Source organism: Gallus gallus, chromosome 5 (assembly GCF_016699485.2).
Source record: "Gallus gallus isolate bGalGal1 chromosome 5, bGalGal1.mat.broiler.GRCg7b, whole genome shotgun sequence".
Lineage (NCBI taxonomy): Eukaryota > Metazoa > Chordata > Aves > Galliformes > Phasianidae > Gallus > Gallus gallus.
This window is the reverse complement of record NC_052536.1, coordinates 56,079,357-56,107,061: the sequence shown is the minus strand read 5'-3', so window position 1 is coordinate 56,107,061 and position 27,705 is coordinate 56,079,357. Positions and strand designations below refer to the sequence as shown.

The 27,705-nt window shown below is 47.7% G+C and overlaps 2 long non-coding RNA genes across 2 annotated transcripts; both read right to left on the bottom strand.

Moving 5' to 3' along the window:
- Window positions 1-2,214: 2,214 nt before the first annotated feature.
- Window positions 2,215-9,370, bottom strand: LOC121110909. The gene is made up of 4 exons (XR_005860049.2): window positions 9,205-9,370; window positions 6,523-6,629; window positions 2,919-3,062; window positions 2,215-2,532 (listed from the first exon to the last, which is right to left on the bottom strand). It is a non-coding gene; the product is annotated as an uncharacterized LOC121110909 (long non-coding RNA).
- Window positions 9,371-22,386: 13,016 nt separating this feature from the next.
- LOC107053603 lies at window positions 22,387-25,066 on the bottom strand. The gene is made up of 2 exons (XR_001466995.4): window positions 24,927-25,066; window positions 22,387-24,453 (listed from the first exon to the last, which is right to left on the bottom strand). It is a non-coding gene; the product is annotated as an uncharacterized LOC107053603 (long non-coding RNA).
- Between the last annotated feature and the right edge of the window lie 2,639 nt (window positions 25,067-27,705).

The window sequence follows — 27,705 nt, the reverse complement described above, 5'->3', positions numbered from 1 at the left end:
AAAGAGCTGTCACCAGCACAAAGGGCCAAAAGGCACAGAGGATATGGAAACACGTTCAGACATCAAGGGCCAGAGAGCACAAGGGATGGAGCACAGCATCCATTGCTCCCCAACAGGAAAAGGTTTCTGTTGCTTGGTATGTGGGATATTCCTCCAGGCTGGAGAGACATGGGGTCTGTCCCTGCATTAGGAAGCTATGAATCGAGCAGCCCAGAGGGCACACATCCTCTCACCTCCATACTGCGTGCTCAGACCACCCCCACCTGCATGATGGACCAGCAATCCTTCTCTTATGGCACTGCCCATGCTTCCAAGTGGAAAACCAGCAGACATACCGAAGTCCAAGACCTGGTCTGCCTGCATGAGTGGTTCCAGTAAGTAACGTACTGCAAGAGTGAAGTCTAGCAGGCTGTGATGTTTCATTTATTAAGCTTGTTTCCACTGGGAGCTGATATGAAACCATTGACTGCTTGATTCATTTTGCCTGTCCCTATCAGTCCACCAGCACGCGGCGCAGAGTTCCAGGCAGTGTGAAGAGTTGATGCTAATTACTGGCACTGTGATCCTGCAGTCTGTGCCAGTGCTCTGCCTTCCCATGGGGCCCAGCCCCAGAGAGCTCATCCTCTGCCACACATCCACCACTCCCAGCCCTTGCAGGGATGTAGTGGGGATACAGGGCAAATGCTTGCCAGCAGCATACTGGTGCCAAGCAGTAGGGAAGCCCACTTTGAGTGTAATACTGGTATTCAGAGAGGGGTCTCTGCTCAGCCTGGTATGAGTTATAGGAGTAATTAAGCTGAATGTTCCTATTGATTGTCCTAACAAAAAGCTCTGGGCTATCCCCCACAGCACAGTGGGTGCAGAGAGCTGCAGTACAAAAGGCATCTGAAGGCCCTCCTGCAGCTGAGCAGGGCTTGCAGGACTAACTAATCTATTTCTTCTCACTTTCCTGACCAGAACCCACGAGACACATGCATCACAGCAACAGCTTTCCTACACGTTTCTTGCCTCTGAAGAAGCCTATTTATTAAGAAAGAAACTCTCAAATCATCTTCTAAAGGCAAATACTAGCAAAACAACAATTACCTGAAGTTGCTGATGCCATCTCCTATAATCTTCTCTCTCTTCACTTCAAAAGAACCATCTTCTCTCAATGACAATTAAATTCCCAGCACTTCTGCCTAGTGCAGATGTAAGAGTAACTCTTAGCTCAGACACATCTACAGGCAAGGCTCACCACTAAGCTGACATTACTATGCCACCCTCTACACACAGCAAAATCAATCTTTAAAAAAAACCAACAAATTGGCCAGGCAAGAAGATGAAACATCTCAGAGCAGGACACGGTCATCCCCAGGCAGATGAGAAACAAACAGGAGACTATTCATGCTACAGATGAGGTTTAGTTATGGGTCAGCTTGGAAATGGAGCAGTCACACCTCATTTGGCAGTACCTGACTACCTCTAAATCACACTGTCATACGACAAAATCACTCATTTCATGGAATCATAGAATCACAGCATGGCTTGGGTTGGAAGGGACCTCAAAGATCATAAAGCTCCACACCCCCCCCGCCACAGGCAGGTCCACCAGCCTCCACATCTAATACCAGACCAGGCTGCCTTGAACACCTCCAGGGACCATTTGAGATACAGGCTTACAGAAAGGATGCTGTTTGCACTTCTGCACTGCCCTGGGAGCCATTTGCTCCTTGCTCTATGGTCACCTGGGGCTGTGCACCATGCAGGTTGGGTGGGGAGCTTTCACACTGCTGGGCCTCTGTTCCTCGAGGCTCAAGAAAAGATATTTAGACTTTCTTCTCATCCATCTGCAATTGCAGCTTAAATCTTAACTCATACAATTAAATGAAACGACTGGGATGCGCAAACAGGAATTACGAAGCCTAGGTTCTCCTATTTCTCTTTCAAATTCTTCTTAACTTACGGATATTCCGAAGTTTAGGGTATAACAGAAAGACATTTATCGTGGGTTTCTTTTAAGTGCAAGATCAAAACAGACCAGAAGCTCCTTAGGTTACAAAAACACCCCATGAGATGGGCAGATGATGCAGTAAGACAGCCCACCATCCCTTCCCAGCCTAAAAGAAGCAGCAGTGAGTGATCGACAGCAAACTATACTCAAAGAAAAAAAGTCCTCATACATTATGATTCAGTTTCTCCTTTGTTGACTACAGTTCACTGTCAATCACATATGGCTTTTCTTTATTTGGGGCAGGAAGAAGGTTGCTGTCTCCTTCGCTGTCTGTTTCCTTGTGGCACTTTCTACCCGAGGTATTTAAATGTTCTCATCTTGCACTTAACAGAAATACATAATAAACCTCCCAATTACCTTCTGCCCTTTTAAATGTCAAACCAATCAAAAGGTTGGAGGGGGGAAAATTAAAGCCTATTTTCAGAAGAGCACACTTACTCATGTGTTACTGACCTTCAGCAGAAGGGTAGCATAGCACAGCTCCATCCCAGCACACGTCCTGCCCTCCAGCCTGCAGGGTGCCTTCAGAAACACGGGGTCTGTAGCAGAAACAAATCCCAGGACATGTAATCAGATTGAATCTAGGCACCCTCCTAAAAACACGGCTGGGCTCTGGCTGCCCAAGCAAGCCACCAATGCTCTCTCAGTGGGAGCAGACTGTGCACACTGGAAAGCACTGCCTAAAAGGTGTGACTTTCCTTGCTGTCACCCTGCTAATATATGTTTTAACACTTATTTATGCATATTAGAACAAGAGAGTAAAACTCCCTGCATAGTGCATTCTTAAGATAGACACATACCTACATCTCACTTTGTGCGTAGGTGCTTTCATTCCATGTCTGACAAATCCTGTGGTTGCAAGAATGTTTCCACGCAGCTTTGCAGACACAAATTTTCCCATGCACGCAAGCAAGAAAATGCTCACCTCAACACACTGCTGGCTGCAGCCCTTCACTGCTTGCAATGCCTTTGTGCAATGATATTTCAGTACTGCCATGCGGGATCAAGGTCTGGTGGGCCTCATCTCCCATCAAACCTCTTTTCTTCAGTTGCACATTGCACATTAACCCTGCAAAGACCAAGAAAGATGTTAAATTCGTATAGCTCAGCATATCAACATGGCTGCTTTGACATTAATTCTGGCACCGTGGCGTTGTGCTTTCTTGCTTCCTGCAGACACACAGGACACAGATGTCAACACGGGGCACTGTGCACCCATCAGAGGGCTCGGACAGAATAAGACACGCCTGGCTGTTCTCTGAGTGTTGCCCACAGAGCTGCAGCCCAGGGAGATTTGGGATGCTGTGGCAGCTCCCAGCTCCGGCCTCGGAGGGCTGCTGCTCTTTGCAGTGCATTCTGCATCCATCGTCGTGCTGGGAGCTGAGGACAGAAGTTTGGCTTTACCCATTCCTGACTTGGGAATTTGGATCCAAACTTTCAAATCTGATGTCCAGAGAAACATTCTGGGTCCAAGGCACACGGCCCCGTCTCTCTCTGCAATTCTGGACTGGAGGAGGTCCTCAAAGCCCTGCTGGGGCTTTCACGTGTGACCACGAGCATTTGGAGACAGGGGTGGACACAGTGAGCAAGAAAGGAGAGCGATTCTGTGTCCCATTTCCTCCCCTTTCCCGTGGCACTCACAGGTGCCAGCAGCCACAGAGCCAATCACGCAGCCCAGTAAATTTACACAAACATGGAGTGATTTTGTTTTCGTTGCTGCCCCGGCTCCTAGAATTTATTAATATGGCACTAGCTGTCCCCAAGAATACTGCCTGCCAACTCCATTCCCACTCTCTAAAGCTGTACTATAAATCACGCGCCAGGAGAACATCCTGAATGCTGATGGCTGGAAGCTATGGTGATGATGAGAGTGCCAGGAAGAATAACTGATTTCCATCCCAGTCCAAGCAGAAGGGCTCCTGCACACCACAGGGGTATGAACAAGGGCTCTGTGTACAGCCGCAGTCATCATCTCTGCTCCAGTTGTTAGCACAGTTAACAAAGGGATGGTACATTGGTCTAGTAGAGGTGGTAAGAAGAAAGACTTCAGTTAAGGCAGTTTCTTCCACTAAAGCATAATAAAAATATGATTAGTTCTACAGATGAACAGAGAAAAACAATCCCCAGTTGCTATAAACCCTCTGATGTCAAAGCAGCACTGCCACATCACCCACTTGTTTGCTCACTGCCCTCCAAGCATATCTGCAATGGGGCTGTCCTCAGCAACGGAGCTTCTTCAGACACAGCACAGTGACTTAAATCTGCACCAGGGTGAGCACTGGGACGGGGCACAGAGCCAAAGACTGGGCTCACCTGGATCTCACCTGTCCCTGCTCAGTGCAAGGGTGTCGGACCTGATGACTTTGAAAGGCCCCTTCCAATTCAAGTGATTCCATGCATCTATGGATGCTACTGAGAGCTCTCTGTCCACCCAGTGCTGGGGAGGGAAGAGGGGAAAACTTGTATAGGGACAGATTATCCCACTTTGACTCGTGCTGTCTATTGAAATGGCTGGGGAAGATTCGAATGCATTACCTGTGAATGAAGTCAGCCTGCAATGACAAGAAAGCCTCCAGGCCTCATAGGAAGGAAGCCGTGTGCTTCCAAACAGCACAGGGCCCTGGGATCAGAGCACTGGAGTGTGGCTGCATGCAGCTCTGCAGCCGGCACAGAGGGCTGCAGTGAGACAAGGCTGCCTATGGCACACGTCTCCCGGAGCCCAACACATCCAGGGAGCTAATGAGGGCTGTGCGGTGCTTTAATTGCTACGTCTGTCTTCAATGTTGTATTAATCTGATGCTTCAGGGCTTCTACACACTGCCGGAAGGGACCTGGGACAACTTTCTTTTCCCTTTCACGCGTCATTTGCATTCTTTTCATCTCAATGCAAAGCCGGGTAGCACTGAGAATCATTCAGGTTAGAAAGAGCTCAAACATCCCTAACGCCAACCGCAGCCCATCCCCACCGTGCCCACTGCCCACGTCCCACAGTGCCACATCTCCGTGGCTCTGGAACACCTCCAGGGACGGGGACGGGTCGAACGTCTCCCAACGCCCGAGCTGACCCTGCCCTGGCCGAGAGGGCTGCCTGCAATGGGCGGCGATCCCAGGCGATCCCCGGACCTGCAGTGCAGCCCGTGGGGCTGCGTCCGAGCGCTGAGCAGCGCCGAGCTGCGAGCTGCGCTGCTACCGGAGGGCCTCGAGTGCCACCTGCAGCACGGCCCGCTGCCGGCACGGGGGCTGCGGTGACAGGGCAAGGGGAAATGCTTTCCAACCGGAGGGGAGAGTTAGACTGGAGATAAGGAAGGAGTTTTTTACTCTAAGGGCAGTGAGGCACTGCACAGGGTGCCCAGAGAGGCGGTGGAGCCCCAGCCCTGCAGACAGCCAAGATCAGGGGATGGGCTGTGAGCACTGATGGAGCTGTGGGTGTCTCTGTGAATTGCAGGAATGGGACCAAATGGTTCTGAAGGATCCGTCCCAACTCCCAAACCATTCTGTCCCAACAGTGCACCTACTCAGGCATGCGAATTCCTTGCAGGATTCTGTCTGCAGAGATTAATGTCTCCAAGTTTAACAAGGTTGCCTCGTGTCAGCGTTACAGCTGGGAAGCATCCCAGTGTCTGTCAGTGTTTGAGATGATGCTGGCATCAGTTCCAGGCCAATAATCACAGAGTGACTGCAGCGGAACCTCGGCACAGCAGTGTGCCTGCAAGGGAAAGGTGCTGCAAAGGAGCAGGGCGGTGGGTTTCCTTCAAATCATAGAATCCTAGAATGGCCTGGGTTGAAAAGGAGCACAATGCTCATCCAGTTCCAACCCCCTGCTATGTGCAGGGTCGCCAACCAGCAGACCAGGCTGCCCAGAGCCACATCCAGCCTGGCCTTGAATGCCTGCAGGGATGGGGCATCCACAGCCTCCTTGGGCAACCTGTTCAGTGCGTCACCATCCTCTGGGTGAAAAACTTCCTCCTCATATCCAACCTAAACCTCCCCCATCCCAGTTTAAAACCATTCCCATAAAATCCCATATCTCACAGAAATAATTGAGCTGACCAAGAGCAGCTGCAAGAGAGCTAAGGTAAAATTAGTTTAAGCTGTAAAGTGTCATTTGGTGCTTCACAAAAAGAACTCTCCAGCACTGCAGGAAAATGCTCTCTTCCACACACCTGTGTGGCTTCAGTGTGCACCCATCCCTGCACTCTGAAGCACACAGAATGGCTTGGAAACCCAAGCTTATCAGCAGGAGGGAGACTGACTTTTTGTACAGCCTGATAGTGATAGGACATGGGGGGATAGCTTTAAACTAAAATAGGGGAGATTTAGGAGGAAATCTTTCATGCAGAGGCAGTGAGGCCCTGGCACTGCCCAGAGCTGTGGGTGCCCCATCCCTGGAGGTGCCCGAGGCCATGGATGGGCCCTGGGCAGCCTGAGCTGGGTGGCACCCAGCCCATGGCAGGGGTGGGGCTGGGGGGTGCCTGCCAACCACTGTGTGATTCTGTCTATGATTCTATGGTAAAATCTCCACTCCTCACCATTTGATGATGAAGCCAGGTCCTTGCACCACAACCGAGGGATGTGCTGCAGCCTGTGATGGAGGTGCTGGTCCGGGTGCTGTAACCTCTCTTATAGCCTCGCTCTGCTGAAAGAAACAAGAGATAATTTCAAAGTAATGGCCTATCTCCAAAGAGTACCGTTTTGACAGATCACCCTCTGCCTGTACAATAAGTAGCATACAATAAGTGGGGGCTGCTGGAGGGCAGGCTGCAAGGTGCCTCAGTGGGGAGGCATCGCAGGATGGAACTGCCAGGTGTTTAAAACCTCTACTGCTCAACGAGGAGAAGTAGTGCAGTGCCATCTCCTGTACTCTCCTGCGGGACCAAACGAGCTCCCAGGGAGCACAAAGCCACCCCAGCACCGTGCTTCCCCCCTCTGCAACCACCACGCTCATTTCAAGTAAAGGATCTCAGCTCTATTACTATTACATCTTACTGCTTTTTAATGATCCATTAACATCAATAAGAACGATACAGAAATGTTACTGAAGAGTTTGTGAACTATTTAATTATCTCCTGGGGTGTGTAGCTCTTCATCTGATTGTTTCTCTTTTAGGCTTTGTCTGGATTTGTGACAACACAATGCTACATCATCCCACATAAATTTGAGATTTCCAACATTTAAAACCAACTCTTCCGACCCATTTGTTCTGCAATCCATCCAAAAGGATGTGGTTCTCAACCTCAGGTCTGTCAGCCCGAAGCCAAAGAGCAGTGGCAACCTCTTGGTGAGCCTGGCCCTTGGCAATCAAGCCTGTTACACGGGAGTGATGTACATCTTCAGAAATCATACAGGCAATGATATTGTCTTGGGAGTTTGGGTCCAGTGCTGCACTGAGTGCTGCAGGTAGCCTGAAGAAGAAGCACCTTCATTCAAGAACTGTGCAGATGTGGCACTGAGAGATGCTATCAGTGAGCATGGTAGGGTGGGATGGGCTTGGGCATCTTGGAGGTCTTTTCCAACCTGAGTGATTCTACAATTCCTGGGCTGCTGCTGGTCAGAAAAGGTAGAGACTTGGAGCAGGGAGGGACCTGTTATGGGGTTCCCAATGGCACTGGCAGGGCAGGACAGGACAGGCACCTACTTCAGTGCATGGGGAAGTCCAGAGCCTGTTCCTCGTGGGCTGGCATGCTCAAGGTCAGCACAACACCACTGGGAGCCCAGCAGCAGAGCTGCCCTCATGCTATAGAGAGCTGGGCATCACAAGACCTCAGGTCCACATCCCATAACTCACTCCTAGGGCCATCACTCATTGCTCATCACGCAGACAGGGCATGCTGCAGGAATATGGCATTTCCAGAACGTTCTCTCTAAGCACCCAGCCTGGGGAACCTAGTTAGCTATGTGTGGTGAAGGGCACCAGGGGGGTTCCCAGCAGCGCGGCTCTGACTGAGGCCCAGCAGAGCTCAGGGATGTATTTGTCATGCTCGTCCATCCTGTCCGAGCTAAGCTGGTGGGATGAATGCAATCTATGCAAGAAGTTTTACTGAGGTGACAGGGACTTCTAATCCACGTTGATTTGTTGTGAAGCAGGAAGCTTCTGTGGAGAAGTGGATTATTTCCCCAAATCTCTCCCACCCTTCAGTCAAATCTTTTCCTGGTGGAAAAAAAATAAAAATAAAAAGGATCACTCCGACTTCTTAAAAAATGAAAGATTTCAATGCACGCAACTTTGAAGTTTTTTTCTCCAATCCTCTTCTAATGCTGAATGGTTGACCCACCTCTTGCTATCTGCCTGGTTACGTAGCATAAAACAAGACCACGAGGTGCTACCTGGGGTTACTCCTACCAAACGTGTTTGGACATACAACAACGACATCAGCTGGGGAACCCATTACGTGGTAACATCCCAGCTTCCCCCTACTTGTGAAGGTCATGAAGAATGACATTATCCTATAAAACACAGAAGATAAAGGAACGTTCCTTCCAGAACCGGACGCATTGCAGAAAATGAGGTTCTGTAGGCCTGATCTGAAACCAGAAATCCTGAAGTCCAAATTCTTGCTCTCACACCAGCATCAGCCCCAAACCCACGTCCCTAAAACCAAGCAGCCTCAAACGCTTTATCCCTTCCAGCAAGGAGGAACGTGCTGACAGCAAACAAAGCAATGGGTTTGATAGGAGGTAGCGTGTAAAAAAAGCTTTGAGACTACATTGGAAGTCTTTCTTTCGCTCAGTGCTGAAACTGCTGGATGTTTTAGCTGAATTCCAGAGATGAAATAACTGATGGAAGGAATTGGCACAGAAAAATTTCAATCCGTGCACTTAAAACTTTGCAAAGAAAACAATCTCTTTGCAAAAACATTGACGGCATTCATACAAAGCTGCCACTTGCCTCAGCTGCAGCTTCTTATACAAAAATAAAGGCAGTGGGTTATTTTCTAAGCCCTTACTGTTCAGAATCACATGCATTTCATTTCTCTGCCTTCTTTCTCTCCAGAAGAACTTGCTGTGTATACTGTGATAGACAACAGTCATCGTATGGGCCAAGAGGAGAAATTAGAATGTGCCCAGCCATCTAGGCTGTTGCCATAGAATCACAGAACAGCCCAGGTTGGAAGGGACCTCCAGGATCATCAAGCTCCAACCCCCTTGCCATATGCAGTGCCACCAACCTCAACATTTAAAATTAGACCAAGATGAAACCTCTTTGAGTTTACCAATAGTCTCCAGTGACAAACAACTCGGTGCGGGTCCCCAGATGAGCTCAGTGGCTGTAACTCCATCAGTTGTCACCTGGGTCAAGAGCTCTTTACAGAGCTGCAGGCTCAGGTTAATTACTACCTCAGTGAGCCAGAGGAGGCAAAGGTCTTAAAGGCTGTTTGATTAATCATTAAAACTCATCCCACCTTGAGACGTGCTTGCAGCATTTCCCAGGCTTGCTGTGAGTGTCACAGCAGGAGCTGGGGCATGCATCCACCTGCAGCACAGAGGCACTGCTGACAGCCTAATGCAGCTGTGTGCAGCTTGAGCAGCTCGCTGGGATGTGTCCCTGCCCTGCAGCCAAGCAGGGATGTGTTGGGCATCATGCAGTGCACAGAGCAGTGTGGAGACGTCCTGAGAACACGCGTTCATCTCAGTTCCTCAGAAGCACTGCCATCCCTATTTATTAAAGCTGTCTCTCCACTAAACCTACTTCATAGAATCACAGGATCACAGCACAGTTGGGTTGGAAGGGACCTCTGAGCCCCCAGACCCACCCCTGCCATGGGTCGGGTGCCCCCCAGTTCAGGCTGCCCTGCCTCACCATTCAGTGAACTATGGATTAAGTCAGAGGAGCACAGGGAACAGTGCGTAAGTGAAGTATTGGGATGAACGTTTGTACGCTCGGTATTCATAGCAACACAAAAAGAGTACGAAGTATGACCACTTATGTCCTGTATTTCTAAGGGAAGGCTCCCTCCCAACTTTCCAAACAAAGACTAGAGCCTAAGATGGAACCTCAAGAACAAGTGTGACAGTGACTGCTTGGAAGTGACTCACATCTTGGGTGACTATTGGCAGACCCTTGTTCCTTATGGCTTGCATAGTGACCCAGCACGTCCAGGCTCTTTTGGTAGCTCATAAGTGCCCTGAGATAAATGGAACAAGTCTGTTCATTGACACTTGTGGGTAGAAACCCATCCACAGACACATCAGCACAGTATGGTTCAGGCTCGGGGGGAAGATTTAGGTTGGATGTCAGGGGGAAATTCTTTACTCTGAGAGTGGTGAGGTGCTGAACAGCTGCCCAGAGAGGCTGTGGATGCCCCGTCCATCCCTGGAGGTGTTCAAGGCCAGGTTGGATGGGGCCCTGGGCAGCCTGGGCTGGTATTACATGTGGAGGTTGGTGGCCCTGCATGCAGCAGGGTGGGGTTGGAGCTTCATGATCCTTGAGGTCCCTTCCAACCCAGGCCATTCTATGGTTCTATGATGACTGGGCAGGGCGCAAGGCTACGAAAACAGCCTTTCTAAATCTAAATCCAGTTCATCTTTTTTTCATGCCAGTGCACAATCACAATAGAAAATAATGCTGGGGATGGACTGCGAGGGGTCCCCTTGCCCGCTTTCCCTGCTAAGGCGGGAGCAGCCAGCCTTGAATCATCCCTCACATGCCTTTTGTGACCCCCTCCCAGCAGCCAGCAGCCATGACTCCGCGCTGCTCCCAGGCACTGCTCCCAGGGCTCTTGCTCTGCTCTGCAGCCCTCGCTCCAGCAGAACACATTAGACCTGACAATGCAGGTAACATTGCAAAATACAGGTTTCCAAAAAAGCAGCACAAAAGGAGCAATAATTCATGACACCAATTTGTTAAACGTCTTGGTTTACACTTCAGTGCATCCAGTGGATTATTTTTGGAGAAAGCTTCCAACAGTCAAGACCTGCAGCCACTTAAAACTTTTTATTGGCTAAACCAATCGAGCTGCCAACATTAAGCACAAGGTATTTAACAGCATTAACCACCCCATTATCCATTTCTTCACTTATCATGTTCTCTCGCATATAGAGTTTTATTGTGCTCTTGCTTCCAGCTCTGTTAAGTGCTGGTGGGATCCGTCCTGCTAAGGACAGAGGCAAAAGGAGCCCGGATTATACTGAGCTCACAAATCTGTCACTTGAAATGCCAAGGCCATTAATTTCAAGCCATGATATGTCCATCATTTTAATTTGGGGTTCATTTAAGCTACACGTACATAAAAGAAGTAATTCAGAGGCTTTCCTGCGTGCTATCACAAACGCATTGCAGAACCAGTGCTGAAGGGATATTAGAGCAGGCACCCCTTCACTTAGCTGTAATGTACCAGAGCAATAATTAAACTCAATCTCGTAGCATTAACTTGCTCTATGGGATGCAAAATAAATTCTGAAAATAGCAGCTCCTTAACAAAAGAAATGCAAAGCCTGAAAAGGGCTTTGGGCTTCATCAGTCCAACGGGCACTGCCCTGCCCTTACCCCCTGACAGAGGATGCTGCCCGGTCCGTAATGGTGTAACGTCCATAATACTTCATGGAAACCATGAAGGTAAAACCACAGCTCCAATTCTACAGAGATGCTGTACAATTCTAGGGAAAAAAAAAATATATTGATGGCTGTTGTTACAGACTGAAGCATTTCTTAATGTCGTGTGCTGTCAATACCAGATGCACACTCAGCCCTGATAGATGCTGGAGGCTGCGAGCATCAATCACTGCTTACACCGAAGTGCCAGGAGCTGCTATTGAAATGAATCCTTTGATCACATTAAAACTTTTCTCCTTATGTGGATCATTTCAAAATTAAATTTAAAATAAGATAATTGCCCACTTCAGTTGTTAAGATTCTCTGGGGGACACTTGCAATAATAACCGTGATTACCCAACGTGGGGATCGCCATATGCAGCGTTCCAGATTGATCCACAATGGGGAACATTAAAAATCAAAATCCAAGAAGAGATGAGCGCTCCTTTGCCAATTTAACATCTTAAAACGACTATTTAGAAACTTTTAAAGGGGGTAATGAGACGTGCGTTACAGCTGGCGAATTAAAAACCAACAGAAGTTGTTGGATGGGAGGAGGAGGAAGTAACCTGGCAGCAGTGCAGGGACCAGAGGCACATTGGTAGATGGACCAGATAGAGGATCTCCGTAATTCCTGCGTTCTGTTTGGTGCTCATGTGGCCATTCTCCAATGTTAAACATCCACACCAACAACTCCGCTTTCATTCTGAAGGGCTTCCCACTGCCTTGCTCATCACCCTCCCCCATGGCCCAACACGTATGAGCACAGGCTCACTTTTCCTTGGCTACCACTTGTGAAAAATCAGCGTTCATGCCCAAAAGTGTATCTGAAAAACAAGTGCTAGGTTCCTAAATGAGAGAGTTAGGTATGAGGTACCTAACCTTGCTATGGGGTTAGAACCGAGCACAGGAAGTTGTGTACAGTACAAGGCATTAGAAAGCACTGGGAGTAAAGGAATTTCACAACTCATTAATGATGTTTATCTTGCAAATACGAGCACTTTGCCACCGACATATGCAGAGCGCTCCAGCCAACGTGTGAATGCCATCATCCACAGAGCAGGGCAGAGGCACTGCACACTGCAAGCAGCTTCCCTTGCTAACACTGCGCTGGAGGGAATTGCTTAATCAAGAAGACTCATTCTACAAACACGCACACGTTTAGCCACGGTCCCACTGAAATCAGTGGCAGTTCTCGGGGATATAAAACCAAATGTTTGCCTTTGTGCCTTTGGAGACCAAACACACAAATTTCACGCCATCTTAATGTTGTATTAATACGAAGATCATTGCAGAAAGCACTGGGGGATATTACACTTCTATTATATCTAACATATGGAAAACATTTTATTATATGAGACGCAACACAACCGTTATAATTGAATACTATCAAATGAAAATTCCCATATGCGCCTGAAAACTGTGCACCGCTGTAATTACAAATAGGAGCTAAGAGCATTAAAAATAAGAGGCTGGCAGAAATTATTGTTCTGCTCCATTTTGTTAGCTTTGCAATCTGGGCAGCACTTCCTCGGCAGGATAAGTTCTTGCTGAAAAAGCAGTTAAGTACTCCAGCAGGGGAGCAGGAAAAGCTGGATGTAAGGGGGAATTGTGGTTTTTTATGCTCTAGGTTATACAAGATAACAAGCGGGCCATCAAAACTTTACTCTTGAAGTGAACATTTACCCTGATAGAGACCTTAATTATTTTGTAATGAACTTACAGTCTCAGCCGTGTTCCCTCTATTCCTTCCAACAAAATGATGCAAACAGAAAGCAGGAAGCTTGAGAATACTGAAGCACACAGTATGTTCCTGAGGGAATGGCATGGAGCTGAGTCAGGAGAAGGCTGGGGGGGGTTAAGGGAAGGGTCTGCTCCAGAAAGAAGCAGGCATGGAGCAGTTCCCTAGGGCAGTGGGCATGGATGGAGATCAAGAAGCATCTGGACAACACTCTGAGTCATATGGCCTGCTTTTTGGGTGGTCCTGTTTCAGGAGATGGACTTAATGATCCTTGTGAGTCCTTTCCAACTTGGGATATTCAATGATTCTATGGCCTGTCCCCTGCCATGGGCTGGTTGTCCTGCCAGTCTCCAATGACAGACACAAGCAGGGCAGCGATGGTCGTGACAAGCTGGGCATCCCAATGGAGAGGCGTTCAGAAGGGCAATGAGCTCTCCCAAGAGCGTCTCCCACAGCGGTGCTTGGCTGAGTGCTCCTACCAAGCTGGGTGCCAGGCAGCCGACAGGCATAGCAGGGCAAACCAAGGGGAGGTTTACTGCACAGTTCCCCAACTCCAGGGCACACAGATGCCCTCCCCAGCTTCCCACACAGGACACAGGCACCTCCTGCCCAGGTCAAAAGAGGAGCACCTGCAGCCCAGCTGTGCCATGCAGAGGAGGTGCCCCATGCTCAGGGCACAGTTGACACACAGATAAGCATGATGCCCCTCTTCACCCCACCCCCCCAAAAAAACAAAGAAAAAAATCAATTGAGATATAAGCTACGTTTCATTTCTGAGACCCCTGATTGCTGCTTGCAGGAAAACATGAATAATTAAATGAGAGAATTGTCATTCAGCCCAACTTTTACTTGGGCTAAAGTTTAAAAAAAGAAAAAAATGACCATTTTGAAGACAAAAAAATTGGCAGGCACTTAATCTTTATTCCACACTGCTGTCTTTTCCCCTGCTTCGAGAAAATCTGCTTCCACATGTAACCAAGCAATTATGTTTGAAGAGCATTAGCCATCCTAATGAATGGTGATTTATCAGTGGTGAGGGAACGTTATCCCAGTCTGACCCTGTAAGAGCGAGAGAATGCCACTGAGTCTCTTCGATTAACAGCAACAGTGTCAGATCCTAAAAGGTTTGCAGAACTCTCCCAGGGCTGAGCCACGTCCAGAACAACTTCAAGACCATTTTTTAAGGACGCAAAAGGTTTTCTTGCTGTTGTTCTTGATTGCTTTGTAAAAAAATTGATGGCAAAAGGATGAAGATGTGGAGAGGATACAGAGGGTCTGAGTAAAGGAAGATCCCTTCTCCATCTCCAGTGGGTCTTTGTGAATGTGCACAGAGCAGCACTGATGGGATCAAGCAGAGCACCTTCCAACCCTTCTCAGCAGTAAGGGTGAGTTCATTAACAAAGAAGAAAGCTCTCCTGCAGCTTATGAGTGTGCATGCCTGCATTCACTGCCTGTGTGTGCAATCCGACATCGGCATTACCAACAGTATGCCAGAGGACCTTGTTGGGATTGCGTTGCTCAGTACTGTTTGTGGGCTCTGACAGAGCAGCAAGAAATCCACCCTCAGACTTGTGAGAGCCACACAGCATGGCCTCTCCATGAAGGCTGATGGAAAATGAAAGGATGATAGAAACGCTGCTGCATTCTGTGCTCTTCTGCAGGGCACTTCATTGCTCAAAGCAGAAGCTGCAGACTGACACAAGAAGCATTTCCAGGACTAAGGAATTAATCTGCACACTGTCCAAGCAGAAAGGAAGAAATTCCTCCCTCAGAGGTGGTGAGGTCTTGCCAGTGCCCAGAGCTGTGGGTGCCCCATCCCTGGAGGTGCCCGAGACCATGGATGGGCCCTGGGCAGCCTGAGCTGGGGGGCACCCAGAGAGCTGTGAGGTCCCTTCCAACCCAACCGTGCTGTGGTTCTATGATTCAGACATGAATTTGAGATTACAAGTTAAAAGGTAATGAGTATATGTCAGGAAGAAAGCGAAATGGTGTTTTAATAGAGACCAAAATACATACCTTAAAACAGTGTCATCTGAAGGCTGTGCACCAAAGATATTTAATCCAGTATGGCATTACATTTCCTATTTGACCTGATAAATGGGCTTTCTTCACCCTCTAATCTGCAGGGGAATTAAAGTCCCAGGCTATCTGTAGTACTACAAATAAATTACATGTTTATTTTAATCCCTTTGAAGTTTCCCCTCTGACAAATTGTAATGGTATAAATAATTTCAGAAGTCTTTCAGGAAGATAAAACAAGAGTTTAATAATCATAATTCACAACCCAAACCTGACACCTGTGTTTAAATGGAAACGCAGCACCGTTCTGCCAAAAGAGGGAAAGACAGAACCTGAGAAGGAGAACATCGGCCTTCTGCTAAGCAAGTTGGGATCCGACTGGTGCCCAGGTGTGCAGCACATACCCTGAGATGCCTGCATACCATTTCCAGAAGTCCCCACACAAGCTCTCCAGGAAGCGCCTCTCCAGCCTTTGCATTTCAGCCCAAGGAGAAGAACACCATGGATGGGTCGCACAACCTCATGTCAGAGCCAGCTTGTCAAAAACCATCAGCTCACCAACACGATGGGAAGCGCTGACTCACAAGGCACCCCTCCTGGGAAATGCTGCCACACCACCAACAGTGACCGCTCTGTCTTTGCCTCACTGATGATGCCAAAGCCTCTGCTAGGAGAGAGGAACAGAAAAGCAGGGACAGCAGCTCAACTAGCCTCCAGATCTGTAAGATATGAGCTACTGCTCCTTGCTGAGCACGGAGCAGTGGGAGCTGTTGGAGAGGGTCCAGAGGAGGGACACAAAGATGATCAGAGGGCTGCAGCACCTCCCCTATGAAGACAGGCTGAGGGAGCTGGGCTTGTTCAGCCTGGAGAAGAGAAGGCTGCGGGGTGACCTCATTGCAGCCTTTCAGTACGTAAAGGGAGCCTACAAATGGGAGGGGAGTCAACTCTTTGACAGGGTGGAGAACAGCAGGACAAGGGGAAATGGTTTTAAGCTGAAGAAGGGAAGATTTGGGTTGGATGTCAGGGGGAAGTTCTTTACTCTGAGAGTGGTGAGGTGCTGGAACAGCTGCCCAGAGAGGCTGTGGATGCCCCGTCCATCCCTGGAGGTGTTCAAGGCCAGGTTGGATGGGGCCCTGGGCAGCCTGGGCTGGTATTACATGTGGAGGTTGGTGGCCCTGCCTGTGGTGGGGGGGGGGGTTGGAGCTTCATGACCCTTCAGGTCCCTTCAAACCCAAGCCATTCTATGCTTCTATGATTACCTGAAGGACTGACTTTTCCCAACAGTTACTCAGTTGTAGACACACGGTATCACATAACTCAGTTGCCTTTTTTTCCCTTTCTGCTTTCTGAAGCATCAAGTGGCAGAAAGGGAAATGAAAACAGCAGAAAAGAACAACTCTACAAAGGGCATAATGGTCCATTATGCAAAATTTTAAACCAACTTGTCTTTGGCTCTCTATTGCTCAAATGCAATTCTATTCCTTCCCTTCAGGCCGTTATTAACACTTTTATAATGAGTAACTGAAATAAAACTCAAGTAAATAAATATGCTCAAGGCATTTTGTTATTTCTGCAATTAGAGAAAAACTGTCACAGTAAAGCTAAAAGCATTTGGGAAATTATATTCAAGGAAACATTCACCATAACCACAGTAATCCTGGGGCTTCTCTTAGCAGTTGCAATGATCACTGGGAAGAAGCTGATGCTCCATCATTAGCCAGTGGTACAGGATGGTTCATCATGTGCCACAACACTGTGCCATATGGTGAAGGTCAGTAGTAGAGAGGATCTAAGGTCTGCAACGTCTTGCATTGGCAGCACTGAGAAAATGCCATACAGTTAAAAAAATAAGAATAATAACCCTTCAGGACAAGGGGGAATGGTTTTAAACTGAGACAGGGGAGGTTTAGGTTGGATATGAGGAGGAAGTTTTTCACCCAGAGGGTGGTGACGCACTGAACAGGTTGCCCAAGGAGGCTGTGGATGCCCCATCCCTGCAGGCATTCAAGGCCAGGCTGGATGTGGCTCTGGGCAGCCTGGGCTGCTGCTTGGCGACCCTGCACATAGCAGGGGGTTGGAACTGGATGAGCATTGTGGTCCTTTTCAACCCAGGCCATTCTAGGATTCTAATACGCATGGCAGACTGCTGTCTGGCAACAGGTGCACCAAGCCTGTTATCAGTTATCTCACCTCTCTACTTGCTGATCCGTGACACCCTTGCTGATGCTGATGAGTGACACCCTGAGCCCACCTGCAGAACAGTCAGATCTCTCTGTATATGAAGGGGGATAAGGAGTACCAATGTTTTAAATAACCCTTTTTCAAATTGTAACCATAGAATACGATACAGCTGCAGATGACAACTCAGAACCGTGTTTTCCATTTCAAAAGTGTTCTGAGTAAGGAAAGAAACTCCTGTATATTTCAGTAGCACAGCTCTTGAAGAACTCTCGTTTCCAGATATATTGCTAGTAGGATGTTCAGCAGCATTGGAAAGACGTGCAAGTAGACTATTTCACAAACAGCACTGCCTATGAGAGCAGAAAGATTTGGCAATGTTTGATAATCTATGTCCTGTTTTTGGGGTGTGTGTAATAAATCAGATAAGGCATTTTACCTGGAGAGCAGGAGAGAGAAGGTGCAGTCTGCTCTGCACCTTCATTATTTGTCTTCAGCTTCAAAGCTGAAAGCTCCAAAAGCGACATGTAATGATGCCCCTTAATCAGCAGAGTAATCGTGGCGTAGCTGTGTTACATTACTCTCTCCAGAATGGAGAGAGGACACTGCAGACTGATGTACAACAAGGGCTTAAAATCCTTCCAACAAGATTCCTAATCCATTACATCTTGTGCCGTGCTGCTCCGTTAGCAAGGCTGAGAGCAGCAGAAGGAAGGCAGTCACATACAATTTGCAGGCAGCTGAGAAGCAGCACAGTCAGTATCTCCCTTCTGCTGCAATTCCTTCCTTCAAAGAGGCCCACATACAGAATTAAAATATTGTGTTATAAAGCAACGTGTTCTCGATCTCCAGAGCTCCAGAGGTTCAGCACAGCCCTTGGCAGAGCAGGACTGTCCTACAGCCCCCAACACATAAAGCCTTCCCCTCCAGGAAGCTGCTCTGGGCTGCAGGCAGCAGAATGCATGCCCATGGGTAAGCATTATGGATGATGAACAGCTCTGGATTTGCAGATGGGCACAGACCACACATACGTGGCATAGTCTTAGCAACCCCAGCAACCACCCCACAGTGCCAGGGCTTGGGGTTGTAGGGTGCTGTCTGAAATTAGGGCTCTACAGGAAGCACTAATGTAGGGAGGGTGACCCTGAACATATTTCATGTCTCTGCCCTCAGTCAGGAAGCAGAGACAGTACCCAAAAGGCAGCAGAGCAGATAATTGATGCGCAGAGCAGATATCCACAAGCTCTTTGTGAGAGACTGGTCTGGAACATGCAGAGGTGCCATGAGACAAAGGCAGCCCTGTGGAGAGAAACAGCTGCTCTGTGGCAAAGCCTGCAGGTCCAGACCCAAAGCACAGCCCAGTTTGTGGTGTTCAGCTGCAGTTGGGAATGCAAAGGGAAAGGTGCTTACATTGCTTCTATCCCTGGGTCACAGCGAGCGGACTTAGAAATACTCAGAGCACCAACTGCATTATCTGCATTGAAAACTTAGCTTTCACTAAGGATAGCACTAATTTTAAGTCACTTTACAGGAGATACACTTGTGTTTAACAACAGAAATCCAGGCCGGATGCTCAGCATAAGAGCCAGAGAAGCATCTGCAATTCACTTGGCTCTGCCCAGGGCTGCTGCCACACTGCGGGTACCTGTGGACAAGGACTGGTCTTGGTGATGCAAACATGGAAACCAGGACAGACTCAAAGTCTCTGTCCTGACCGTTTTTTCTTTCAATGAAAGACTATTGAAACAAACTATTTTCAATCACAAATGCCATTCTTGTACGCTGGCACAGCTATTCAAATACGCACTAATGTCACCCTCCAGTACAGCAATCCTCGAGCCAGTCTGTGTACACCGTGCTGCCTCATGTGGAAAACGATGCCATGAAATCCCAATGAGAGGGATGCATAAAGCATCACAGCATGCTAGTGCAACCCAAATCCTGCACGACAGCATCTCTAGCCTTGGCCAACTGTTTCTGTTAGCCATTTTTTTCTAGAAACACAAGGTCACCCATAGGCACGTCCTCCAAGTTCTGGTTGTGTTGACTTTACAGCCTGGTCTTTCATGGGATGAACACAGCAGTGTTTCCACACCAATGTGGTCATGACTGAGGGGGCCATCTCTGCAGGACAGCGTCATCATATATTGCCTGGCAAAAGCCCTGGCACATCTTTTGTGGTGATAATGCACGTGGAAGAAGCAACTATTTCCCCTCCTCTTGAAGGCTGCATTATTGCTGTTGCCGGCATCATTCCTGCCAGCTGACGCTCAGCACTGAGCAGAACACGAAATGAAGGCTGCTCTCGCCACCTGGTGCTACTATCGGTAATTACAGGAGATCGCTTATGGGATCCCCTAACGCTTAATCTGCCTTCTCAAGGAAGTTGCACACGAAACCGGGCTATTTCAATTGCCATCGATAGAACTAGATGGGGACCATAAACAGGACCAGTGCCAACAGCAACACGGCAGAAATGCAGTCTTTAGAGGGGACAGAAAATAGTTGCTCTTTCCTCCATGTGCATCCTCTTTGCAAAGCCAGTGGGATGAGCTGTGGGGCTTGGTGCAGATGCATCCCCTAGGCTGAGCATCCTACTTGCCTACCTCAGCACACCCGCTCGTGTGGTGGGAGCTTTGGATCTGCAGGGCTGGCAGGAAGGGGCCTGCAGCATCCTGATGCCAATTCAGCTTTTATGTTCAGGTATGCTATTTATCCTCCAGAATAAATCACTTCAAAGCCCCTCAAAGCTGGCTGGAAGCTTCCCACTGATATGAACGGACATCAAGGCTCCAGCACTGTGATTCTGAATCCCTCCGAGACCGCAGGCCAACCTACATCCAAAACACCCATCTCCTGCATAACACAAAAACAACTTCCCAGCATAACTCAGGTTCAGTGCAGGAGTTAGCTCTACATCACATGCTGCTAAGCCCTGGGCTGCTTTTCACTTCACCATCAAATTGGAATAAACTCTGACATATAGACACGATCATTTGTATTTAAGCAGCCATGCTCCTCCTGCCTGGGCACAGGTGAGCTCTGGCAGGAGGACTGCAAGGTGTGAGTGCTGCAGTTTGTGCTGTTGTTCCCATGGCAGGGACACTGTGACACACAGTGGGCAGAGCAAAGGGCACTGCTGCCATGGTGAGCGCAGCACAGCCACCACCAGGAGAAGCCCGACCCAGCAGCACCAGGGTTTTGGGTATCCTCCCTGCTGCTGTGTGGGGGACCTTGGCAGCATGGAACAGTGCAAACTGCTTTCAGGATACCCAGCTGTGGGGCCATGGGCAGAGCAAAAAGTGGCAGCCCTGAGAAGGGCTCTGACCTCTGATGGTTACCACTGCTGCATTTGACAGCAAAGGAATCAGCAGACAAGCAACAGGGCAAAAATCAGCATCTGGAGCAATTCAATTTGAGAGTAATTGCATAAATTAGGTAATGAGAAAAGATTAGCTGAATTAGGGTTTCTATGTGACCCAGAATGCAGATAGCATGACCACAGCCTGTGCCTTGAGCACGCTCCTGCTCTGTAGTAACGCTCCCCGTTACTGCACATAGCATCCCATTTGATGACAGAAATGCTTCGAGTTTCAAACAACCCCACACTGAGGTCTGCAGAGTCAGCTCTTTGCAGAACCCAGAGGCACCTCCATGACACCGTGAGCACCGAGCAGAGCTGGAGCCTGACAGAAGTGAAGCAACATCTTGAGCTGACACAGCCACATGGGGCTGACCTTGGGTTGCTTCTGACTAAAATGAATTAGCTGGCAGAGAGAATCAGGTGGAAAGCTGAAACTATCATTTTCCAAAGATATTCAAGGTAAAAAGCCTCAGGAACAATCTTTTGTCAGTTTCCGAGACTTGATTAACTGCCTTAATTTCACATGATTAATGGCTTTCAGATCTGCGGAGATCCAAGCCTTCATGCACATCTTGTTACTGGAGTGTCTTCAAAAAGCCTTTCTCCAAGAGTCCTACAAGCTCCTTGAGAGCCACAGCCCCTGTTCCCCAGCAGACTTTGCCATGCTGAGCCCTCGTGCTCCCCCAGCACTGCTGGAATCACATTCAGAGGGGATGCAGAGATCCAGACAGATGGAGAGTGGCTGTCCCACCTGCTGATACCCCAAAGGGAAATTATGTCTGCTGGAAAAACATGAGGGACACCTCCTTCTCTTCTGGTCTCCAGTGGAAATGGCTCAAGAGTAAATGAGAGCTGATCAGAGCACATCTGGATTTGGGTCCCTCTGAGTATCACCAGATCCCCTGTGGCCCCTGTGCTGGCTCTCTAGTCCTGCTGATGGTGCTCTTTAGCACCACAAATGCTGCCTTTGGTCTCACCCTCAATACCAGTTCAAGAGCTCTATGGCACAGGGCAGAACAGGAGGTAGAAAGAAACCTTATGAAAATGATTAAGGCTGCCCAGAGAGGCTGTGGATGCCCCGTCCATCCCTGGAGGTGTTCAAGGCCAGGTTGGATGGGGCCCTGGGCAGCCTGGGCTGGCACTAGATATGGAGGATGATGGCCCTGTCTGTGGCAGGGGGGGGTTGGAGCTTCATGATCCTTGAGGTCCCTTCCAACCCAAGCCATTCTGTGATTCTGTGATTCAATTAAAACCCTACTGAGCAGTCAGCTAAACACTGCTCACTAAGGCTGCTGTCCATGTGTGCAATAACAGAGCCAGCCAAAGTTAAGTTCATTCCCTTCTGTGATCACCAGCAGATGCTCCCAAGGAGTCAGCAGTGATGGAAGCCCAGGGAAGAGCTTTCAGTCTTGCAACCTAAAGTGGTGGCCAAAATGCAAATAGAAAGAGAAGAGCATGAAATGCAGGAAGTATTGGCCTCGTTGCCTCATAACATTTGGCACATCAGCATGTGTTCTTGTTTCTCAGTTCATGGTTAATACAGGGAAGCTGAATGCTTGGACTTCTCATTACAAACAAAGTCAATTTAATATATTGAATGAATACGAAGTGGATAAATACACATACACCACACAAGCCTTATACAAGACATCTGTAGAACACCAGTAGCTGAATCATTAATTACGTGTCAAAGGTTAAAACAGTAGAGCCTCCTGCAAAAATGCACAATATTTTATGCAGCACAAGGTCCATAATGGATAAAAAATTCATCCCATTTCTGCCCTGGTTAATAGAATGCAAGAACTCCAGGATCTATAAATAAAGTACCAAGGCTGACTTGCTTCTACTGTACTTAATGGTAGGAAATTGCATAAAAGAGTTGCTCAGGCAGTCAGTGACCTTGAAAAGTTCATGTGAAGAGAGTAGTTATGGGGAGATGGTGCTGTCCTGAGGTGGGCTTCTGAGCAGGGCAGTTGCATCAAACAAACAGCAGAGCTGCAGTGTTCTCATCTGCATTATGGAAAGTAAGGGCGTAGCTCACGTGAACAGAGCTGAATTACACATGGACTGGATTATTATTGATTTGTATTAATACAGAAAATTAAAAGCAGCCTTACAAGGGCATCATCCAATTCTCTCAGCTCTTTCAGGTGCATCCTGTCTCATTCCATGGACTTGTGTGGACCAAATTGTCATAGAAGCAGTCCCTCAATAGATACTTATCCACTGCTGGTTGTTTTTCTCCTTGAACACCTTCCCTAGGCAGAGAGGCTCAAGAGACCCTGCTGACAGAAGCAAAGAAAGCATCAAGTTCTTCAGTCTCATTGCCTGCTGTTGCTGCATCACTCACCCCACTCAGCAAATGGCTCACATGTTCCTTATTTGGACTATTGCTAATCCAGTAGTAGAAGCTCTACTTGTTGCCCATGATGTTCTTTGCAAGTCTCAAATCCAAGTGCCATCGGGCTTTCCTGACATATCCCTACACACCCAGGCAATATTTCTAAATGCCTCCTTTGCAGCCTGTGCCTGCCTCCACCTCCAATGCATGGAAGCTCCATCCTGCCTTCCCTGCCCTGCCAAACTAATTTGCTCCTGATGTATCTACTTTTCTCACTGCTGTAGGGACGGACAGGGCTACCAGCTGAAGGGTGATGTACTGCAAGGCTGTGGAGAGTGGGACTGCATTCATCAGTGGCTTTAATGTTCATAAAGGAATTATCTTTAATGACATTATCACAGTTTTTTTTTTTTTAAACAGGGCTGAGAATTCAAAGTGCTAAAACATTTAGGAGTCTATATTGTCATACTGTGCCCATCTCAAGATGTAGAGATTTGATTTTGCTAAAATGCAAACAAGAACATCACAGGATCACAAGGCAGAGTTGAAAGCGTGGACTCTGTAAAACACCACCACTGCCTTACCAATTTCCAGACATAAGAAATGCCTTCCTCTCTGCTGGCCCTCCAAACTGTAAAATGCTCCAGAATAAATGGCCAGGAAAGACTTTCTGTCCAGAAAAGCACAGTTGTTGCTGCTAGCATGAAGAGGTTCTGCATTGCTCACTCTTGCCCTTCTCTCTTCACAACTTAAGTACAGACACATCTCCTATTTTCTGCTGTTTTTAAAGATGTTTCTCAGTGTCAAGGAATAAATATAGTTGTGATGTTCTGACGATTTCCTCCAGAAATCCCAAATGATTTGGGGAGAGAGTGTACGCAGAGATGAGAACTTAGGGAGGAAAGGATATCCTTATCATACCACATGTCGCTCAGACAGAAAACCTTGGAAGAAAAACTATCATTTATGCAGCTTAGGTGTGACAGCATCAGGGGAAAACACTGCAGTGAAGGCTGGTTCGTTTTGCTGAGAAAAAAAAAAGGAGGAAGAGCTGACAAGAGAGCTCGTGGAAATTCAAAGCAATCCCTTCATGTTTTGTAAAGAAATGGCTCCGTGTCCTCAGGAGTGGTGCACAGCCCAGAATGGTTCAGATGAGTTCAAATGAGGCTTAGCTCTGGCAGCCAGAGTGGATAAACAAGTAAGAAGGAGCTTGTCCCATCATCATTATTTCATTCCAAAACATGTTCACTGTCATCACAGTGATGAGTCAGCTCCAAGTTCTGTGACACTGGAGGATGTAAACATACAAAGAAAGACAGTCAACCAACAAGAGTAAGGAAAGTGTTCATGCATTCATTTCAGAGAGCATTAATGCAGAAGGTTAAGGAATCGCCCAAAAGACATTTGCTTTTATGCATTAGGTTACTGCTCCTGGTGGTGATGGGTTGGCATTTGGAGTAAGAATTCCTAGTGGTTTCCAACCTTAAATGATTCTACAATTCTGCCTTAAAGAACTGCAGACGGGTAGAGCAACCCAAAACACCTCCCACGCTCACATAAAGTCCTGCCAGAATGAGAAATGGGGTCCATGATTTGGATATCTCATAGCTGCATCAAGGTTTGTCACCTCACCTTCCAGCCACCAGCTCCCATGGGAGCATTGTGGTAAGAAGACATTGCTGGCAGCTTCCTCTCTATGAAAGCTCTAACACAGCAGCAACATTTAGCAAAGTAAACGGTAACTTATAACATAACAAATACCTGGCAGCCATGAAGATAGCCTTAGGAGGATCAGTAACATTCACCATGATGTTAAATCCTGCTGTGAAATAGGATAAATATAGACCAAATCTGGCAGCAGCCAGCATTGCCTGTGCAAAGCTTTCCTGCCTGCATCTTGTGTTTTGGGGCTGGTGAGGGAACAAAACAGCATGTTTCTATTTCCTCATCTCTGTTTCTACTGTTTTTCTCCTCTGTTTTAAAGGAATGTTGTGCAAGAAAGCTGAGTGAAGACACAAGAAGGTGAAATTGAGATTTCAGAGCTTTCAAAGCAATCATTTCAGAGGAAAGCACGTACCATAAAGTTGCAAGGTTCTGACATCCTTCATAGTTGTGAAAGAAGGAAGCTGTTTCCCCAGTTTAGCTCATAAACCCCGAGGAAAGAGATCTTACAAGAGAAGCTTTCCTCTCAGTAGGCAAACAGACAGATTTTGGTCTGCCAGCACCTGCATCAATCACACGAGAGCTCATGCCTTGATTTTGCCAGAAGGGACGATTCTGAATACCTGAATGAACACCAGCAGGAAAGTTGTATGTATTTGTGATAAAGAAGGCCTTCTCCTCACTGTGAAAGACACTTCTAAAGAATAAAGCAACTATGAGACACGATCACTCACCTCTTGCTAAAATAGAAACCTTTGGTCCTGAGGCATCTAAAGGACTAGATTTTCACAAACACTTGTTATACTTTTTTCTGGTTTTTAAAGAGAAGCCAGAGAACGATTCAGTAAATTTCCAAAGTTAGTCTAATACTCAAATTCTGCTCCTTTTTTTTTCATTTTTGATTGATCTACCAACAGATGGAGCTGCAATGAGCTTGGATTTTGTTTAAAAAGAGACAGAAAGAGAGGGAAAAAATTCCCCCAGAGCTTCCTGGACAGTAAGCTAGTGTAACCATTATAGTGTCCAATGGAAGACTATGAAGATGGGGAAGGGTTTGAGGGGAAGGAATGTGAGGCGTGGCTGAGGGACCTGGGTTTGTTGGGCCCAGAGCAGAGGAGGCTGAGGGGAGGCATCATGGCGGCCACAGCTCCTCATGGCGGCCGCAGCTCCTCATGGCGGCCTGCAGCTCCTTGTCACAGAATCACAGAATTGCAGAGGTTGGAAGGGTCTCCAGGAGATCATCGAGTCGAATCCCTTTGCTAAAGCAGGTACCCTACACTAGGTCACATAGGTAGGTGTCCAGACAGGTCTGAAATATCTCCATAGACAGAGACTCCACAGCCTCTCTGGGCAGCCTGCTCCAGTGCTCCGTCACCCTCACTGTGAAGAAGTTCTTCTGCATGGTGGTATGGAAGTTCCTATGCTCAAGTTTTAGGCCATTACTCCTTGTCCTATTGCTATGCACCACCAAGAAAAGCCTGGCATCATCCATTTGCCTCCCACCTCCCTTTTGATATTCATAAACATTAATAAGTTTCCCACCGCAGTCTTCTTTTCCTCAGGCTGAATAGACCCAGGTTTCTCTGCCTTTCCTCTTATGGGAGATGCTCCAGAACCTTAATCATCTTTGTGGCCCTCTGCTGGACTCTCTCTAGGAGATCCTTGTCTTTTTTGAACTGATGAGCTCAGAACTGGACACAGTGTTCTAAATGTGGCCTCAGTAGGGCAGAGTAGAGAGGGAAGATCACCCCCCTAGACCTGCTGGCCACACTCTTTTTAAAGCACCCCAGGGTCCCACTGGAATTCTTGGCCACCAAGGCACACTGCTGGCTCATGGACAACCTGTCATCCACCAGGACCCACAGGCCCTCCTCCACAGAGCTCAGCTTCAGCAGGTCAGCCCCTAACCTGTACTGATGCATGCAGTTGTTTCTCCCCAGGTGAAGACTCTACAAGACTCTACACTTGCTCTAATTGAAGCCCATCAGGTTCCTCTCTACCCAACTCTTACGGCAGCCTTCATCTTCTCATGGCAGCCTGCAGCTCCTCACAGGGAGCAAAGGGACAGTGCTGAGTTCTGCTCTCTAGGGAACAGCCTGGAGCTGCACCAGAGGAGGGTGAGGGAAAGGTTCCCCCTCTGGACCTCCTGCCTCTCTCCTCCCACTGCACTTCCGCAATACGAAGGACTTGCCAGATAAAAGTCAGCTTTGATCCACAGTCCAAACAGATTAATTTAGGGCAAAATTAGGACAAGCGGAAAACTACAATTGACACAGTTTGATCACCAGTGGGCTGATGAACCACATCTTCACAAATAGAGAGGAGATCATTTTCATTAGACCTGAACGCCTCATGCAATAGCTTAATGACTTCTTTAATTGCTGTTATTGTTAGAATATGAGGAGGAGGGGGGCAGAGGGAAGAGCGAGATAGATTTATTTCAGGTTTATAAAAATGCCCACACCCTGTCATGCTCCATTTCAGTTCTGCCAGGAAAGCAAGAAATTGTGATGTTGTACAATCAGAGTTAATTACACTCAAGGAGAGCGATGTGTTATTTTCTACCAGAAATGTACAGCTTTGTGACATTTGTATCTAAAAAGCAGAAACACTCACCAAACACTCTGCTATCTGCCTGTACTGATCACCAGTACTGCACTGGCATTGCATCCCTGGGCACCATCTCCCTGCACGGGAACCGACTTCAGGTGACCGTCATGAACATGAAAGTCATCCAGCTTTTTTGAGATAGGAAATTTTTACTAGAGTAGAAACCTTCCTGCTGCAGAACAGAGTTGGGCTCCTTAGGTTTTGGCAAAGAATTTATCATTTTTTTTTCTACTACAGGAGGAAAAAATCTGCTGGAAGGAAAAGAATG